At 35.0% G+C, this 18,761-nt stretch overlaps 1 pseudogene; it reads left to right on the plus strand.

Annotated features, from left to right (window-relative positions):
• The window catches only part of LOC138326243 (QRFP-like peptide receptor), a 46,666-nt pseudogene extending 29,389 nt beyond the window's left edge, over positions 1-17,277 (plus strand).
• The last annotated feature ends 1,484 nt before the right edge of the window (positions 17,278-18,761 follow it).

An 18,761-nucleotide genomic window follows, 5' to 3' on the forward strand; every position in this document is an offset into this window, starting at 1 on the left:
TTAGCCTCCGATCAGAATAAAATGGAAACCAACTTGTTTTCGCGTGCGATCTTTCGCGTATTTGCGAAAGTTGCAACCAAAAAGATGTCGCAAAAATTACTGACTTCATGTAGAGTCAAATGACACTAAATGGTCCTAAAATGACCAAACATAGGTTTTTAAGAACCATACGAGTCCAAATCGAGAATTTAAGTCGCCTTGGATTAGTCGTTAGGAATAAAAAAAAGCGTAATTAAGTCGCCATTAAAATATGATGGTTTAAGTAAACAAACTACAGGCTATATGGCATTTAGGTGCATCTTATAACCAAGGTGATGATTTCAAAATATCACCATGAATAACTTTCGAAGAAAACAATTCTTGTATGTCTTTTGAGTTTAAAATGTAAATATCAAATGAAGCAGTTTGACATACTTTCTTCCTGAATATCATGGCTATATATAATACCGTGACGCCGAATGCCGATGAATAACAGGTTGTACAAAAAAATGTATATATCAGTAGTCTATTTAGATCATAAAGCACTCTATCAAATGTCCATAAATGGGTACAAGGCTTACAAGTGTGTATTCCTTTTAGCACACAGCCCTGTTGGGAGTGCCTTTATAATAGAGGTACGCGGCCCTAATGTGGTTATACATATAAAGGCTAGGTGACGTTCCACTGCCTGTAGTATTACAAAAACATTACTAAATTTACCAAAACGAATACAAAGAATGACACTCTCAGTAAAAAAAAATATATATTATAACCCATCAAATATAATTGAAGCTTTCAAATGCGATTGCTAACAAGACCACAAGCTATTGGAGCGAGCTAATATAGCAATGTAAATATTTGTTTTTTGAATTGGAACTAAAAGATCAAAGAAATATATTGACGGTTAAGGATGATAGAAAAAGAATTAAAGCTGAAAGACAACAACTTTGTGGTTTTTTACCTGACATAAATTGTATTAGGTAAAAATGTATGTATGTAAAGCGAAAGTAAAGGTGGAAATCGTTGTCTAAAAACAGAAATAATTTTGTATCGAATCTTCTTACTTCATGAGTACAATCAGCCGTTTCTTTAGAAATTTCCATGATAAATGAACCTTTTTATTTAATCGTCAAACAATCTTCACCATGACACCATTGTGTCGAGGTTTGTCATGTTCATTCCCAAGGCATATTGCTATCGTTCCGTTTATGAAGTATAACGTCGCGTTTCCTTCTTTGAACAACTGCTGTCAAGTTCACGAGGTCTACGTACTCTTAATTCATAACTTCCTTCATGGAATGTCCTTTTTATTTCTTTAAAACAATAAATGTTTTCTGAGAACCATGTTGCCAATTGAACTATTAAGTACATATATTAATAGGAAGATAAATGTAGAATACTGAAAACGCTTTAAAATATTTCGAGAGGTTAATACCTGTAATTTCTTATTTCTAAATCCATTTGCCAAAGTTAAATATCTTGTGCTTTTAATGACAACCTCAGACAAATGTTCTCGCCGTGTGCACATTTCCTCTGTATGCGCCTGTAGATAACGGGTGTGTTTTGGGAGAGGTATAAACTTGTTTTGTCTCCTTGTGATAGCGCATGACTATACACTGCGTGAAAAAACTCGCAATATAAAACAAGGCTGCAACCGGTCACTCAAGTCTATATTGCAAAAGGCCAAATAGTCTTTTCACTAAGTGTCTAGGCTGTTAAAAGGATGATAAACCCAACCAACCAACTAACTAGTCTTACTTTGTCGGATTGCTTCGGTGAGATAGCACTATAAAAAGGACAAGAGTCCCATTATTACAAAGAGACACCCCATTAACAGCCTCTCAAAGCACACAGATATTTACTTACGAAGGGAAGGCCATCCTAGACCCTATGACCCTGGTTTTTAACAGGACGTTAAAATCACAAATCAAACCAAACCAAAGTAACTCATATAGTGAGTGCTAAGCATGGACATCGAAGAAAGGTCAACTGTCAGTCAGCGGTAACGGAGATAATGCAATTAAAGAACCAATTTTGAAGAAAAAACAGATAAAAAATCTCACGTTAAGTCACATTTTACTTTCAGGGGAAAGTTTTCCCTTCTACCTTTGTAGAACATTGTAGCCTATAAAAGAACAACAAATGTTCATTAGATGGCGAGATAAGTAGAAGTAATGTGATTACTTCGTCATTTCCGCACAGTTTATTTGATTGTTCATAGTCAATAATACGCATTTGTTTTTTTGAAAAGGTCAAAAGATTCATTCAACAGAAATGGAAGTTTATCATAACCTTATAAAAGTGACATTTTTCGGTTGTGAAAATGCGAAGTTTAGATTCGAGTGAAGATATATTTAGCCCTAACATTTAACACACTCGGTTATCTGATGAGAGAAAGTAATGCATCTTTATAGCGTATATTACATTCGAAGCATTTCTTCTATCTCAAAACACACGGAAAAATTAGATAGTATTGATAAAATATCATTTCGGTTTTGTCTTAATCAAATCAATATCTCATTGGAACATCTATCTTGAAGCAAGAATTGATAATATTTGCGCTTTATTCAGTTTTTTTTTTCATTATTGAAGACAGTTGTTTGAATTTTTAGACAAAGAATATTAGCGAAATTATTGAAATGGTTTATTTTCAACATTCAGTTACTTTGAGTCTGCAAACTCCTCAGTTGGAAATGGTGACACTTCGATTGTTCTCTGTGTAGTAAAATGTTAGAACACTACATGTTTCTTAAATATTAAAGCGACTGTACATTGCATTTTAGTTTTCCTTCATGAATACTTAATTATTCATTTATGTCCCCCGAGGGATTGCCTCAAGTTTCTCCTGTTAGTAAGGTTATTTGCTGCATGGTAGTTTCTGCTTCAGGTTCAGCGTTAAGTGAGTGAGATCTGGTGGGATGTGCTGATTGGTGTATTTGGCAATGCACATAGGAGAGTTAACACTATATAAACTGCATGATATCTATTATTTCAACATGAACATTGCATTCACCACAATCAAAACCGATCACTTACAAGAGAGTCTGCCTTTAAACTACAAAGGCTGTTCGTAGGACGTTACACACACTCATACAGATATCCATTGAATTTTTTGGTGGAACAACATCTTATCACACTTCAGACCTATCTGTAGCCGATGACGAACATTGAGCATGATACAGTGTTTTAAAGCGTTTTCTATGCTTTTGAAATACAGACACATTATAATATTTCCGGTGTAAAATCTTGTCTTGACAATTTGACGAATAGGTCTGGTGTAAGGTCGGAGTGCACATTTATATGAAAAAGTGGAATTCCTTGAGACTGATCATCGTCAAGATTTTTATATGTCTATGCAAGGCGGTAAGACGCCATGACTGAACACCAACGTCATGGTGTGTTATTGATGTTCGGATATTTGTTATGTTGCTTCTAAGATGGCCTGTCAACAATGTCTGGTAGTGACTAGAGCAATACAAGCCGCTAAAAAGAACAAACCGTTCGTTACGAGTCTAGTTTTATGTATATTTTCTATACATTTTAGGCAATATGATATGACAATATAAAATTTCCTTTTCTATCTCTGTTTTATTTTGCAATGATATCTAGTTTTGTTTTTCAATAGTATTGCACCTGAGGTGATTGTTAAATCAGAGTTCAATTAATATGATTTTTTTTTAAACAATAAGTGTTTATATTTTGCAAGTCATGGCGAATCATTCAATGTCATGAAGATTTTTGTGACAAATCTTTGATATTTTCTATGTTTTGGGGATAACAACAGTAACATACACAACGGGAAAAAGAAATGAAATCCATTTTTGGCTTCTTTTTTATATTTCAGGTATTATGCTATCATACATCCTGTCAGAGCAAAGTACGTCTGTACAGTCGGAAGGGCTAAACGACTTATATGCATTCTGTGGGTGGCGTCATTCTTGTTGGCATCGCCAATTATCATTGGTCGGGTAAGTAATTGCATATCTCAGAGTGCAAAAGAAATGCTTTTTTTCTTTTATCGTCAACATTCTATTTGTTTTAAATTGTCTGAAAGTTGATAAATCCTTGTGCATATGAAATCAAATATGAAAGGGTCATGTAGAATGTCTGAATGATGCTACATAATCCTAAGACAAATCAGCATGAAATGAACAAATCTTGCTTGTAATAAGCATTTTCAATGGCTTAAAATAAGTTATCGTCTCATAATGTAAATTGATAATAATGACATCGGGCGTCGTTTGTAAAGTCGCCGAAACATCATAGGATTGGTTCATGATTTCATAATGTTTTCATTTATAAAAGATTCCATAAAAATTATAATTCCATCGAGCATAAAAAGCAGACAACCGCAGCCTTCCAAAACAAACATGCACACACAGCATACTGCATACAGGGTAGGCCGTCCTGACACTAGTTGATCATAGGTCGTAAAGTCAAATCAACTAACCAAGGGACCTGTTTGTTTTATAGTTAAACGTCCTATTAACAGTAATGGTCATGTAAGGACGTGCCAGGTTTGTTGGTGGAGGGAAGCCGAAGTATCCAGAGAAAAAACCACCGACCAGCGATCAGTTCCTGGCAACTGCCCAACATGGGACTCGAACTTAATTTCATAATTATAAACTTGTAATCACAAATCAGTTGTTAAGTTCATCGAGAGCTTTAGATGATTAATGTCTATCATTGTCAGTCTAGTTATTGGCGTTAGATGGCGTGCCTACGTCACTCACTCACAGTAGTGATGGAGGACGGTTGATGTATTCCGCCATCTTCGTTGATGTTATTGGGATAAAGTCTTACTCTGATGTAGATGGACTCTTTATCCCTCACTGGAGACGAGAACTATCCCAATACTTTATTTCCACCAAAGTCCGCAAAAATTATATTACAAATAGCAGAGACATAATAAAGCGGACCGAGAGCCATCGTAAGGTCGGTGGCAGACATGGCATTACCTAACCAGTAAATTACCCTCAACACTCTTCATCATATCGTGATAGTTTGATTGAACGAAGCAATTGCTGTGTTCTTCACAGATGATTGGATCGCCTATAATTAAGTGCTAGACGTAGCGACATCTACGGTTCTATGGGGACGGACACAACAACCCAACAAATCAGGGGTAGGACTCCCTAGGGAACCCTGGCAACGCGTACAGACATTAGGTCCTAATTAACTTTTACAAACCTTCTTCCTAAAACATTGTTAATATCTGTCGTTTGTCGCTCAACACACAAAAAAATCGTTTTCGGATGGTAGACGATTGACAACTTACGTTAATTTGGTCGAAATCAAATCATAAAATGCTTGATTATTAATGTCAATTAAAAGGTCGAATTTAAATCGGTTATCTCCCCTTTGGTTCTCTGGAGAATCTTTTATTGAAAACGGATAACAAAACGAAATAGCAATTAATTCTGAGTAATTAATTCTACAATCATATTTTTATTACATCGGCTGATATCTTATATCAATTATACTTGTGAATAAAAGTTTAATAATATTTTGATTTATTAATTATAATTCAATTTTTAATACACTATGTGAAATCCTAAACTTCTTGACGGACTTGCTTTCATTTGTGTCAGTCAATCAAAATCATGCTAACGGGGACATTGTTTTAGCTACGTGAAATTAATGTTATTAATCTGAGCCAATATAAATTTTCGACAGAATAATTATCGACAGAAAATAAATTAAACTATATTAAGTTGTTGGAAAACTGTTCTCGGCATTGAATTAGATTTCTGGTAATAACGTTATAGAAGGAATTTCATATTGACTCCCAAATCATGCATTATTTCCGAGCTACTCGCGACACCGTAGTTCCGTCGTAGTTGTGTATTGGGTTTCTTATATGTGTGCTGGTAGGTGTTTAGGTCCCATGAGTGAAAAACACAATCATATTTTCTTTGAACTGAACAACAGAAGATGTGCATCTGGTAAAGTAATGCTTCCTAACATTTTAAAGATATAAAATTTATCAAAACTTTGATAATTACTACAACACATGTAACCAGTACCAATTTTACCGTCTCTGAAGCACCAGTTCTTCAGGGAGAAACCTGTTTACTTTCTTTTGTATCTATTTATTTTATTTATTTATTTATCTATTTATTTACCTTATTGGCTGGTAGATCAAAATTCAGAACAACTAACACAACTTTGGCATGATGCCAGGTATTCATAATCGAACACTATGTAGTTCAGTGCTAAACTAGCTCGGTTCTATTGTCTCGCAATCGATGGCTCCTTTCTCCAGCCAGGTCAATATGTGGTGCCCATACGATAGATATCACTGAAGGTGTGACTAAACGTTAATTGTTTGATTTAAGTGTCAATCTAAATTCCTATTAAGTTTTCGAAATTCAATTTAAAATCGTACCCAGAATGGATCCTGAAGCATTTGTAGATATCTCGAGTTGACGTGGAATGAAATATTGCCTCTAGATTGAATTATTGTGTCGGTCTCCAGATATCGTCTCTAAATGGAATACCTAAATTTCATTATTTGCTTCCATGTTTCCAATCAAATAACGGCGTGGGTTTCTTTTAGAGGTATGTTGTGAGCAATCGGTGGAGGTGGCGACACTTGATTGTTGACGGCATTGGCCCGACGTTTGTCACATTTTCCAAGCTAATAACTCCAAGTGACACATAACTATTTCGCCACAGGGTCGGCCATCCCTCTCAGATATTGTATTCCTGACACCGCCGCGCTCAACTCTTGTAAGGTTATGTTTCAATCAGCAATTGCAGCGACAGTAAAATCCAAATACCGGATGCCGCCGGTGAAGCCGCTACCATAAATATTGACACCGAGCTATAGTGATGTCACACTACTCTCTTGTTTTATTCTAAATTACAAATTGCTTCCTCGTCACGGAAATACGTCAGTAACTTTAGCTTTTGTACACGGAAATATTGTCATCATTTCATTTTTTTATATTCCCATGGAGACAGATTTGGCGTTGTTAATCAAGTGTATTGATAAATTGGCATTATTTGATTTCCGACATTCAGACTGATCATTTAAATGTTCAGTAGTCATTTTGTGGTACGGAGCGTTGTTTTAATTCTCATTCTACATGATTTAGCTCCTTCAAATTAGAATGATCCAGATAACATCCATTTAGAAGTTTTACAGTTGAAAGCTGTCTTAAGCGGCCACCTCTGTTTATTAAAACCACCGATAAAAAGAGATTTTATGAAAGAGCACATCAGTTTAACTTTAGCCTGCCACCCACGTTATCAAAGGGTTACTCTACGTAAAGTGCGATATCTACTGTTATAATCATAGTACAACTAATTGCGATATTCAGGAATTGAAGGTGGGTTTCTTACAAACTGTAAACTTTCTATATTACAGATACATTTTATGTAAAATTACTGGGTAGGGCGTTAGAAAAGTTACTTAATTTTGAATCATGTAATTTTTTGTAGAGTTATTAAATTTAGTATAAATATTGATATTTAATGTGTACACGTTTAAAATAGCTTGGAGGTCGCCGAACTGTTCCGATCTTTTCCGATCTTTACGGGTATTGCCGATGATGGCCACGTGAGACGACGCGGGAGGTTCTGTTATATATACGGAATTCGACGATATCGGTCACGTAATGCAACTCGGTTTTCCGATATTACCCGGATGTTTGAAACATGGCGTTGATTGCGGCGGTTCTTTCAAAACGTGTGATATTTCATGCGACATTTACCACAATGTCAATAGTACATATATGTATATTGGTGTTTTTATGGATCTGAACCTTTATGTATTAGCATCCAAGCTCACACATTGTATGTTTTATGACAGTTGGTGATGGTGATGTTACAATAAATACAACTTGACAATGGTTGTTTATAGAACATAACTGTAATGAACCAAACAAGCAGGAATTCCAGTACGATTGTTCTCCTAGCATAATGCACCAATAGCCAAGTGGTTAAGATGTCCCGGCACATTACCACAAGGACTTACTTTAAGGGATGGTGCATGCATTATTCTGGTTGAGCGGAATCTGAAATACATGATAATTTGGTTATTCTACAGGAGCATATGGAGATTCAGGGGATAAACCGAAAGGCCACTTGGTGTAAGAAGCACTTCCAGTCCCTGGGGGTGTCCATACTTTACGAGGTGTTCATGCTGATGATCATACTTATCATACCAGTCATCATCATGTCGTTTGCTTACCTCAACATATGTAAGGAGCTCTGGAATATCGCCTCGAGACAAGAATTGTCCTTGTCCGTAAGTATCAAACATTATTCGTAAGCAGAGTGACATTATTTTTACATTGAGTGTCAAATAACATCGTCTTTGGTCGTCAGTATCGAAATGCTATGTTTGTTCACAAGAAAAAGGCACAATTGTTAGTGGAAATCAATAACATGCAACATTGTGTTTATTCATAATTATCACGCAGTATTGTCTTTTCCATAAATATTAAACAACATTGTCTTTGTGCGTAATTCTAAAATCATTATTGATATGATCGGTAAGTATCTAAAAGCATCTCCTTATTCTATGTAGTGTGTAGTAATATTGGTCTTGTCCGTAAGCTAAAGCAAAATTATTCTTATCCATAGACATCAAACCATATTTTGCAAGTTCATACTCTTTATGTCCGTGTGTATCTCACAACTTTGTCCATGTCTTGTCTTTCGCTTTCAAATGTCAGTTTGACCCAACATCACCCTTAATAACAAACAAAATTAGAAAACGTAGCAAACCCAATTTTAACTGTTTAAAAGAAATGTCAATACAAATTCATATTAATATCAAACAGCAGTGTCCTTTATTAGCATCTCATGAGTTTATTTGGCAAAGTTTAAAATATCATTAATCAACAATATTTTCAAAAAAAAAGCCAAGCCTTCAATGACAGTGAGTTCTCGTTATGTTAACTATCCTCTATCGCCGGATTCTCTATTGAGGCAGATTGAACCATTTCACTTGTTAACAATTTGATTTATCAGTTGACTGGATTGACATAACCCTATATAATTGTGATAAATGATTTTCCATCCAATTAACAATAACTGCATAATTTTTCTTCTTTAACGGATAATAAATTGGTCTTAAGGGATCGTTTGAAAACAAACCTTTTAGCGAATCTCTTAAATCTTTTCTATGGTATTTTAATCGTGTTCAGCGATGCCTAACCAGTACATTTCCACCGATTATCCTCGATAAGTGGCCATTCCTTTTACGTGTACGATGCACGGTTGTATGACTTTCTGATTTACACCGACAAACCCTATTGCTATTGGGAACATTAAAACAACACACTGATTAATTGCAGTATTGTTCCCCTTCAGATCAAAAGGCGAACTCAGCAAAGCTAACTCTGGCTCCAGCGATACAGTAACCATAACGACGCCAAGGAAATCAAAGGACGACAATAAAAGCAAGAAACAGGTATAAATGTTTGTGTTTTGTGTAACAAATTGTCTATCCATGGAAGCATTTATTTGAACGTGAATTACGCGAAGTACAAGTACATAGAATGCATGATCCTAGGCATATTAGCAAAGACGGTGTAATCATGAGGTGTCATTTTAGTAAACAGTCAAGTACACAATTTTCTTGAAATTTCACTCATTTGTTTAAAACAACTTTAAAAGGACAATTCAGTCTAAGATTACATTTAAATTAGCATTTATATCAGAAACAAATCAGTTCTAACGGAAATTAGATTAGTTCGTTTTACTGTGATATGTCAGAAAAGCCCACTGTAGCGAAATGTATGACATGTTGAAACCGCCATTACACATTGTGGCCGGACATCTTCTATGCCGAACCTTAGCCCTTGCCAGTGTAGTAAATATTTTTTTGTCTAGAACTACTTAAATCGCTCATACAGTAATGTGTTTATGTTATTCGATGCACGTTCTTGTCTAATATAATTTCACCAACTCCTCAGTGGTTATGTATTGCATTTGATTAACGTGATTTTGGCTCGGGTATGGGTACAGCATACATGTTATACCTACTTAATCGTATTGATCAACGATTTTGAATTTCAACAGTATCAATCAAAATACTTTACAATGTCTTGGAATTTGTCAATATTTCATGTTTTATGTTTCATAAGGAATATAGAACAATACATTTATGTCATATTTTGCTTCGTGGTTATGTAACAGAATTAACCTCATTGAATTGTCCCTTTAGGTGGTTGGATTGAAACCGAATTGGAAATACTGTTTATTGGACAGCTAAACCACTGTCCTTTAAAATGCTTCATTGGTGTCATCTGAAAACTCGTGGAGAATGAAGTCCTCAAAATCCATTACCTCGACCCAAAGTATCATTACCGTTAACCATTTATAAAAGCAAACCAGCAAGAATCGGTATTTGTTATAAAACACAGGCTTCATTCCTACACCGTTTGGTAATCATTCTACTGTTGATAGACATTATTACATATATGACCAATTATCTAGTATTTATTTTGTTATAAAAAATTCAGAGATTTCCACATCGCTGGCTTAAATAAAATACCTTCAAATAGGCCATCTGTTCATTAAATTATCTCTGTACATCACTTTTGTAGCATCAGCCTCCATATATCCTTACTTTACCTTTTTATGTTATGCTCTTCCCTCCAATGTTATCGGTCAGTAATATACTCAATCTTATGGCACAGATCCATTATCTTGTAAACCTTTACAGTTATAGTCTACACAGAATCTCATCAGCGAGTGCACTTTGCGCGTTTACGGCCCAAATTGATGTTAGAAATTGTCGTTGGTTACAGTCTATAGGCAGTCGTCCTGCTGTGAGTCCAGGGCTCGTGTGCTTCAATCCTTCAACTCCTAGCATTGATACGTACGGTTGAATAATACATACTTAAAGATTTCCGTTCCAAAACCCCATTTCATGAATCGATTTCCTTTTGCTCAATCTAATTTCAAATTCAATTTCCGTCTGGTAATAGTACTCTATTATGGCATCAACGTGCAATTGCGATCAAAATGTATGTTGATAAATAGCATCACCTAAACAATATGTTTCTAACTAGAAGAAAAATACACTTCTTTGGTTTTAGAGTCTGTACTTTATCTTGCTTTGTAGTGTTGCTGCCTTCTCTACAGGTACTTTATTTTACTCAACAAAATAACGACACTCTACACGTTGACTATATCTTGCTGATTAGAATGTCGACTTTCTGTAGATGTACTTGATCTAACCTCTTAAAATAGCGATCTTCCGCGTATTTCATTCTATATACTGATCAGGGAGAATAGAAAACAGCCACGTATAACAGAAGAACTAAATACTTAATTTGGAGTAATTTATCTCAATGCTACTGTACTTAAAATCCCAATAGTAGAACAGACAATCTTTTCTTCTGGCGAAGATTTGAATTATTAAACATCCGTAGTGACATTTTAATTTAATATAATTCACCTTTAATGTTGTATTTCCAACTAGTTGAAATATCTACGTTTTTTTCTATTCACAAGTTACAAATACCAACGTAACACGATACTATAATGCGAACTAATGGTCAGTAAGGAGGGCAAACAAATTTACCTGTAAAATTCTAAAATGGAATATTCCAGACTTTGCACTAGAAGAATCTGAATGCATCTTCCTGGTTGAATAGAATATATACAAATTATTTCTTTGAAGTCATTTAAGTAGCACTCTGAAGAGAACAGATAAGTGTTTCGGTTGGTAAGAATATGTGTTCTCAGCTTAATACACATTTCGAGAAATCCTTGGTAAAGTAGCTATCTCACATCATTGAAGAATGCCGATTGGCTAGTTTACATGCTAGAAAGATTTACATAGGATTATGAAAGGTCCAACGCAATTGGGGCCATGTGCTATGATTCAGTGGTTGCGTTCTTCTTCTTTGATAAGGAAATTTGTATTTAAAAGTCGAGGTTGATCAGGTCTCGGGGCATGAAACAGACTAAGACTTAGCTTAGCCAATCAAAAATGACATAACTTTTTTGTTACGTCATCTGTGATTGGCTGAAGTCTAAAGTTACATGTAAGACTCTTTAGAGTTAAGACTGTTTCAAGATATTTGGGTACAATCTCAAATCATTCGATAACTAAGAAGATATTCACTAACCGAGACGGATATGATACCAGTGTTGTGCGTGATGCATTAATAACCTTTCGAATCGTCTTACCACAGAGTTGTACCATCACCAAACTTTGACACGTCCTTATATGACCTAGCTGCTAATTTGATGTTAAAACAAATATTACCCTAAAATATATAGTTGTAGTACTCAGAAAATAGCAAACCTGCGTCAAGAACCCGATAAAGTCATCAACGATGCAGATAGCTGATGTCTCCATTTTTATATCACGAATTCTGTAGTGGAATCCAAAATATACTGTATCGCCATACAACAGCATAGAAGTAAATTAAATCAAATAGATTATAACGCACTGTTTATAGAATGTTCGAACCAAAACAAAAGGTTGTGGGTGTTTTCCTTAACAGAACAGATAAATGTAACAGTGGTGTATTTAAGCACATGCGATATCCAGATAAAAGTATAAAAACAAAGCGCCCGTCGGGAACTGAAGATGAATCACTCGGTACACAATGGCAACATTATTATCAATGGACACTACCATTACTGTGATTAAAACAACACAGAAAAATGACGTGAAATGAAAGAATTCATACATAATGATAAATAACACATTCGTATAATAAGGTCATTTGTTTACATTGAGTACATCTTCAGAATTTGACATGATGTATCGCGTGATATCACGCGAGTCAACTGACACATTGTTCCATTAACTGCTGATACAATACACCAATTGTAAACAAGAACTGTTGTTTTCTGATGTCCTATGTATTCAATCGCTAATGTATTATTGTCATCACATTGTCAATGATAATTACACTCAGCTGTATTATCCTAATTTCAGGAATCGACAATGAAGCAATCCGTGTTTTAAATTGTGTGTTTGTCCCTATAACTAATAAATAGCAAATTTTGCGTTATCATTAGAAATGGACATTATATATTTTTTAATTGCTTAGTATATTCCTTTTTCAATTCGTGAAATCTCTTGTTGCTTCCTTATCTAAAAATAAACATATATTTAAGAATATATTTTATACCGCATACTGTAAATAAAATTATTAGCAGCGTGGAATGTATTATACCACCTTCACGAAGTCCCTCAAAAATAGGGAATATTTCTTTTGCTTGCCACAAAAGAAAAAATATTTTCCTCTGAGTGACAAAACGTCTCCGTTTATCTATATGCGAGAACGAATATATCAATAAGTACAAATATCGGCATGTGGTGCACATGTGGAAAATCCGACAAGAGGGTTGATGGTAGGGGTAGAAGATAGAGGGTAGTGATAGAGGGAACGGGAGAGGGTAGAGGTAGATAATTGAGGGTAGGGGTATTGGTAGGGGTAGAGTTAGGGGGTAGAGGGTAGAAGATAGAGCGTACGGGGAGGTATAGCGTAGGGGTAAGGGTAGTGGCAAGAGAGTAGGGAGTAAGGGTAGAGGGTATGGGATAGAGGTAGAGGTTAGAGGGTTGGGATAAGGATATAGGGTAGAGAGTAGGGTACGGGAATGGGTAGGGATAGAGGATTGAGGGTAGAAGGTAGAGGGTAGAAGTAGGGGGTAGGGTAGAGAGTAGGGAGTAGGAGTAGAGGTATAGCGTAGAGGGTAAGGGAAGTGAGTAGAGAGTAGGGAGTAGGGGATAGAGGGTACGGGAAAAGGGTAGGGGGTAGAGAATAGAGGGTAGGGGTAGGGGTAGGGGGTAGATAGTAGGAGTAGGGGTAGGAATAGAGGGTAGGGGTATAGGGTAGGGGATAGATGGTACTAGAATCAGTTACATATCACGAACAGTTTGAGAGCTGAAGTAGCGAAAATATCCACACGCCAAAATATCCACTTTTTGAAGTATTTTTATTAGCAACTTAAGAGGGACCAACTACATGTTATACAATGGTAATATTTTCCAATAATCCTGATCTTTGAGGATTTTGAGAAATTTTTATAAAACGGGATGAGATGAAGCTACAAGTAGTATTTCTGTGTCATTCGTGATATTAACCGTTAATTTGTCTTATAACGACCTCATCAATGTTTCAATATAAAAGTGAAAACCAATAACGTATTTCTCCAGGGATCTTCAAAATGTTGAAATAGTGAGATCATATCTCAAACTGCTTTTGTCAGGTCAATTACCGAAATTATACCGATCCTCCCATGTATCGTGCTGGGAGGGGCAACATGCAATGTTGTTTACTCAGAGGTGGAGGTTTTAAGATTTTGTTTGTTTCCTTTCCTTATCGCGAATATCTTACGTGATGAGACAAGAATCAGAAACCAGTACATATATCCATAATAACACGTGTCGTTATTAATTGTTATGAAAACAGTTGAAATGTCAGGTAAATATAAAGAGGTTTTTCTAACAAGTGACTGTTGTTTATCATGTTTATCAAACTCGAGTTAGTTAATTTTCAAATTAGAAAAGACACGAGCTTTAGCGAGTGTCTTTTCAAGATTTGAAAATTTACTAACGAGAGTTAGTAAACATGATACACAACAGTCACGTGTTGGGGAACTTATGCATCCCATAACTTTAACTCTATATTTATACCGTGGTGACCATTTTCTCGTCTTCATTCAGGGAAACTTACCATCATACAATGTGTAGTGATATCTTCCCGCCATAAAATATAGTGCCTTAATAGAGAGCCAATAATCTATTGTTTAATACTTTGAATAAGCAACTACCTGTTTAAACAATAAATAAATGCTATTTAAAAGAAAATGCCCTATGAAAAGTAACCCGAATTTGAGAGCCAATCGGAATCAAGAGGTCTTGGAGTTGACCAATCAGAGGCGCCGTAGGTGTTTACACACTGGAGTGTGTAAACATAAACGATAACCAACTGCTATGGAATTTATCACATAGGTTTTCCATTGTGAAACATGCATAGTTATGGGATAAATAGTGAATTTCTAACGACGTAAGTGTTATCTACCCTGACCCGGTGATTGAACTTTTATCGATGTATGGTTCTTGTTGTTTAATACTTGTGTCATTGGCTTACTATACTACTAGAAACCATTTTATATTAGAATTATAGCCTTGAGTTAAAAACAAAATTAAAATGGAAGGTTCAGCTTTCACTAATGTTTTTCATTTTGAATTTTTTTCAAAATTGTTTGTAATCACACGAGAGTGTGACTTTTTATTCCGTCTTGCGCAATGTTGGATCTTGTTATGATTTCCGTTTACTGTTACCGAGAAAGTTTTCCAAATCTATATATATGGATGATTTTCATAGATTAACGTTATCGAGACATCTCTATCACAAGGGTTTGCTTCGCGAAAAGGCCTTCGGCGCGTTCGAGCTGCGTTCTTTATTGTTCCACAAAGACAACGTCCTATCATAGAACTTGCATGAATACGACTCAACATCGTGTATAAAAAGTATCATTATTCTTTATTTACATATTACAGTGTTATCTGTCATTATGGGTAGGTATTAATCGTGACGTCGATTGTTTGCGGGCCTAACGTCATATTTTTCGTAGAAAACAACATGAATTACGCCCGAAAAATAATGACGTCACAACGGATACCTACCCGCAACGGAGCTAACTTTACAATATGCAAAGATGGAATATATCAAATATGTTTTCAATCACCATACTATTTTGCATATTTTCCCCTAAGCCAGAGACATGCAGACTTTTTGTTTCATTTTTACAAGGCCTATGTGTCTATTCAATCATTCAAAATTAACTTCTGTCATTTCTGTTTCCATGTTTCACTTAATCTTGTACATCAAATGTTATACGCAATGCCTGTAACATATCGTAAAGCTAAACTGCAGATGAATGGACAATTCTAATATTTTATCAAAATTTTTTATTAACCGTAATATTACCTCTTCGCTATAAAAATACCGTACATTAAATCAGTTTCCACGCTTATTTTTCAATAATGTAATTGTTCTCAAAGCTATTTCGAAAAAGTATGGAATTACAAATTATAACATAAATTAAAGTTTGGTTTACTGCCTGTTTATTCAGGTTTTAAATTTTAGATATGGTCGACTGCTCAAAAACATTTAGGTCTGACAAAATCTGTTTAAGTACCATTAAAGTTGACATGAGTGGTTATTGCGTGTCTCTTAACTATTGTATATTACCGTCGGTAACATCGCAAGCTTTGCCTCATAGATCAGTGTTTCTGTTGCACGTCATTAAAACAGGAAACGTAAATTTCTGTTCTTCAATAGAAATAGTTTAATATGATGATCTATTATTGTTGTCTGGATGAATAAACTCATTACTTTATATAAACATAAGTGTAATTTTCAAAATGTATTAAGCACTCAACACTTAAAATGATATTGCTATAAAACTGCAATCAACATCAAGTAGGCGACTGGGTTTTTTTTTCGTCATCATCATCATTTGTCAGCAAGTGATATCGGAAAACAACTGTGTAACTGATGTGTTTTATTTCTATTTCAGGTTATCAAGATGCTGGTAGCGATTATCATCATTTTCATTATCTGTTGGGCACCTCTACTCATCAACAACGTTCTCGTAGGATTCAAGATTTTGCCTGATCTCAATATCGATCACCATAAGCACATCCGTGAGGCGCTTCACATTATGGCGTACTCTAATAGCTGTGTCAATCCGGTTGTGTATACATTCATGTCACGTAACTTCAAGGAAACATTCAAACAAACTTTGTGCGGTTGTCTGCGCAGGTCTAGAAGTTACAGACAGAATACATTAGACGCAGGAACCTCATTTCACAATGGGAAGACATACAATACTTCTTTAAACGGAGATTCCAGCGTCATTATCAATAGAAATGCAGTTGAGTTATCGAGTTGTAAATACGGGACAAACGCAGAACCAGTTTAATATGAAACAGATTTTAGAATGACCAGAGCAAATAAAGATGTATAGTAATACATAGTTAACATTAATAACATGACGCTTTCAATATGTTTCTCAATATACCTTACTTTGAGGTTGCATGTTAACAACGGTACGCAATTTGTTTATTTATTTATTTTCAGATCATATTTAATTATAGATAATTTTATTATGATATATCTAAATAATGTAGTTTGCAAGGTAAGTAATTACGGAGTGGTTATCTGTCTTGGTCATAGAGAGAAATGTGCTCTCTATATCTGGGCTTTGTCTATCATGATCTTTTGGAATTTCGTACAATACCAAAAGATACATGTAAGCTTTGATTGTCTTCCGAGTCGTATAAATTTCCGTGTTTACTCTTTTAAAAAGTGAATAAATATTTTGCAGCATATGGGTTTGTGTTGATGTAAATAATGTTATATTTGTTATGTGTAAAGATTTCCTTTTTATATGGTTCATCAACCTACGAGTTAGACGTATATTTGCAAAATCGTTTTATCTTCTCTAGTCAGTACTATAAGTTTGGTTTTAGAAGGTATCCATCAAATATAGAAAATTTAGTAAAAACAGTTCCATATTGATCTAAAGTTTATATTTGCATTTGCGCATCAATATGAGCACAAAAGAACCCAATACATAACTAAAATGTCTTGGCTTGAAATTCATGTAAAAATTACTAAATATGAAGACGATTTTTCTTGAAGAAAACTTTCTGTCAATTTTCTGATGAATTCAGGGTCAAATGAACCTAGAAAATATCCTTATGTGATGCCAGGTTAAAATGTTTACCTGAAATTTAGGTCAGTTTCTTGTGTTTGACCTCAAAATATTTTTATATGAAATTCAGGTCATTTCCATGAAAATTCTCTACCCTGGATAGACGTTTTACTCTCTTTAGGTAATTTCCGTTTTAGTTTCCGAGGACAAATAGTGTTTGGATAGTCTTTAAATAACAAATACCTTTTTGTAAAATGTAGCAATGACCTTGCAGCGTCTTCAATTCCACCTGAAGGTTAAACACGTATTACTGTATGTTGTTCCATTCCGTCTTTGCATAGTACAGTTAGCTCACTAGCGGGTAGGAATCGATTATTACGTCATTATTTTGTAAGCGCAATTCACGCCGTTTTCTCCGAAAAATATGACGTTACGATCGCAAACACATGACGTCACAATCAATACCTACCCGAAAGGGCAGATAAGTCTGTAATATGCAAATACGGAATAGTTATCACAGGGTTCTCATTTGCAATCCTGCATGGATTTGGGTACCTGGTACCGGCAATGAAACAGAGAACATTTATTTATTAAGCGTGCCTGATTTTACTTTTTTTATTTATTCAAGAATTTTATCATCATACTCTCAGCTTAAAAAAAACAAATTTAAAAAAATTCATGACTTAGTCAGAAATTCACCTTGTCTGAGTATCCTCAGATGTCTTCAGAGGACCGCGAATTAAACTACAACACACAAGTTATCTATAGTCCGTGTATCAGCATGAATATATTTGCAGTTCAGTAGTATTCCACTTGGACCAGACAAAACATTTGTTTATATACAAAATGTATCTTCTTGAAACATTGAATTCAAAGATTTATCAGATCATCAGTATAGCCAAAATGCCTTCGTTATCATTCTGTTAAGCTGTTTTATCTCCCAAAAATCTTAATGCTTATGAATTAGGAATGTCCTTTCCTTTATTTCAATGTCATCAGTTGCTATGTGACTTTATAAATGAAAGAATCCCAATACCATACGTCATCACCAATAATATCGATTTAGTTTTGATAATAACATAAAAACAAAACTGAATTGAAATAATTCCATATAATCGCCGATATGTCCT

Source organism: Argopecten irradians, chromosome 6 (genome assembly GCF_041381155.1).
Source record: "Argopecten irradians isolate NY chromosome 6, Ai_NY, whole genome shotgun sequence".
In the NCBI taxonomy this organism is placed as follows: Eukaryota; Metazoa; Mollusca; class Bivalvia; order Pectinida; family Pectinidae; genus Argopecten; species Argopecten irradians.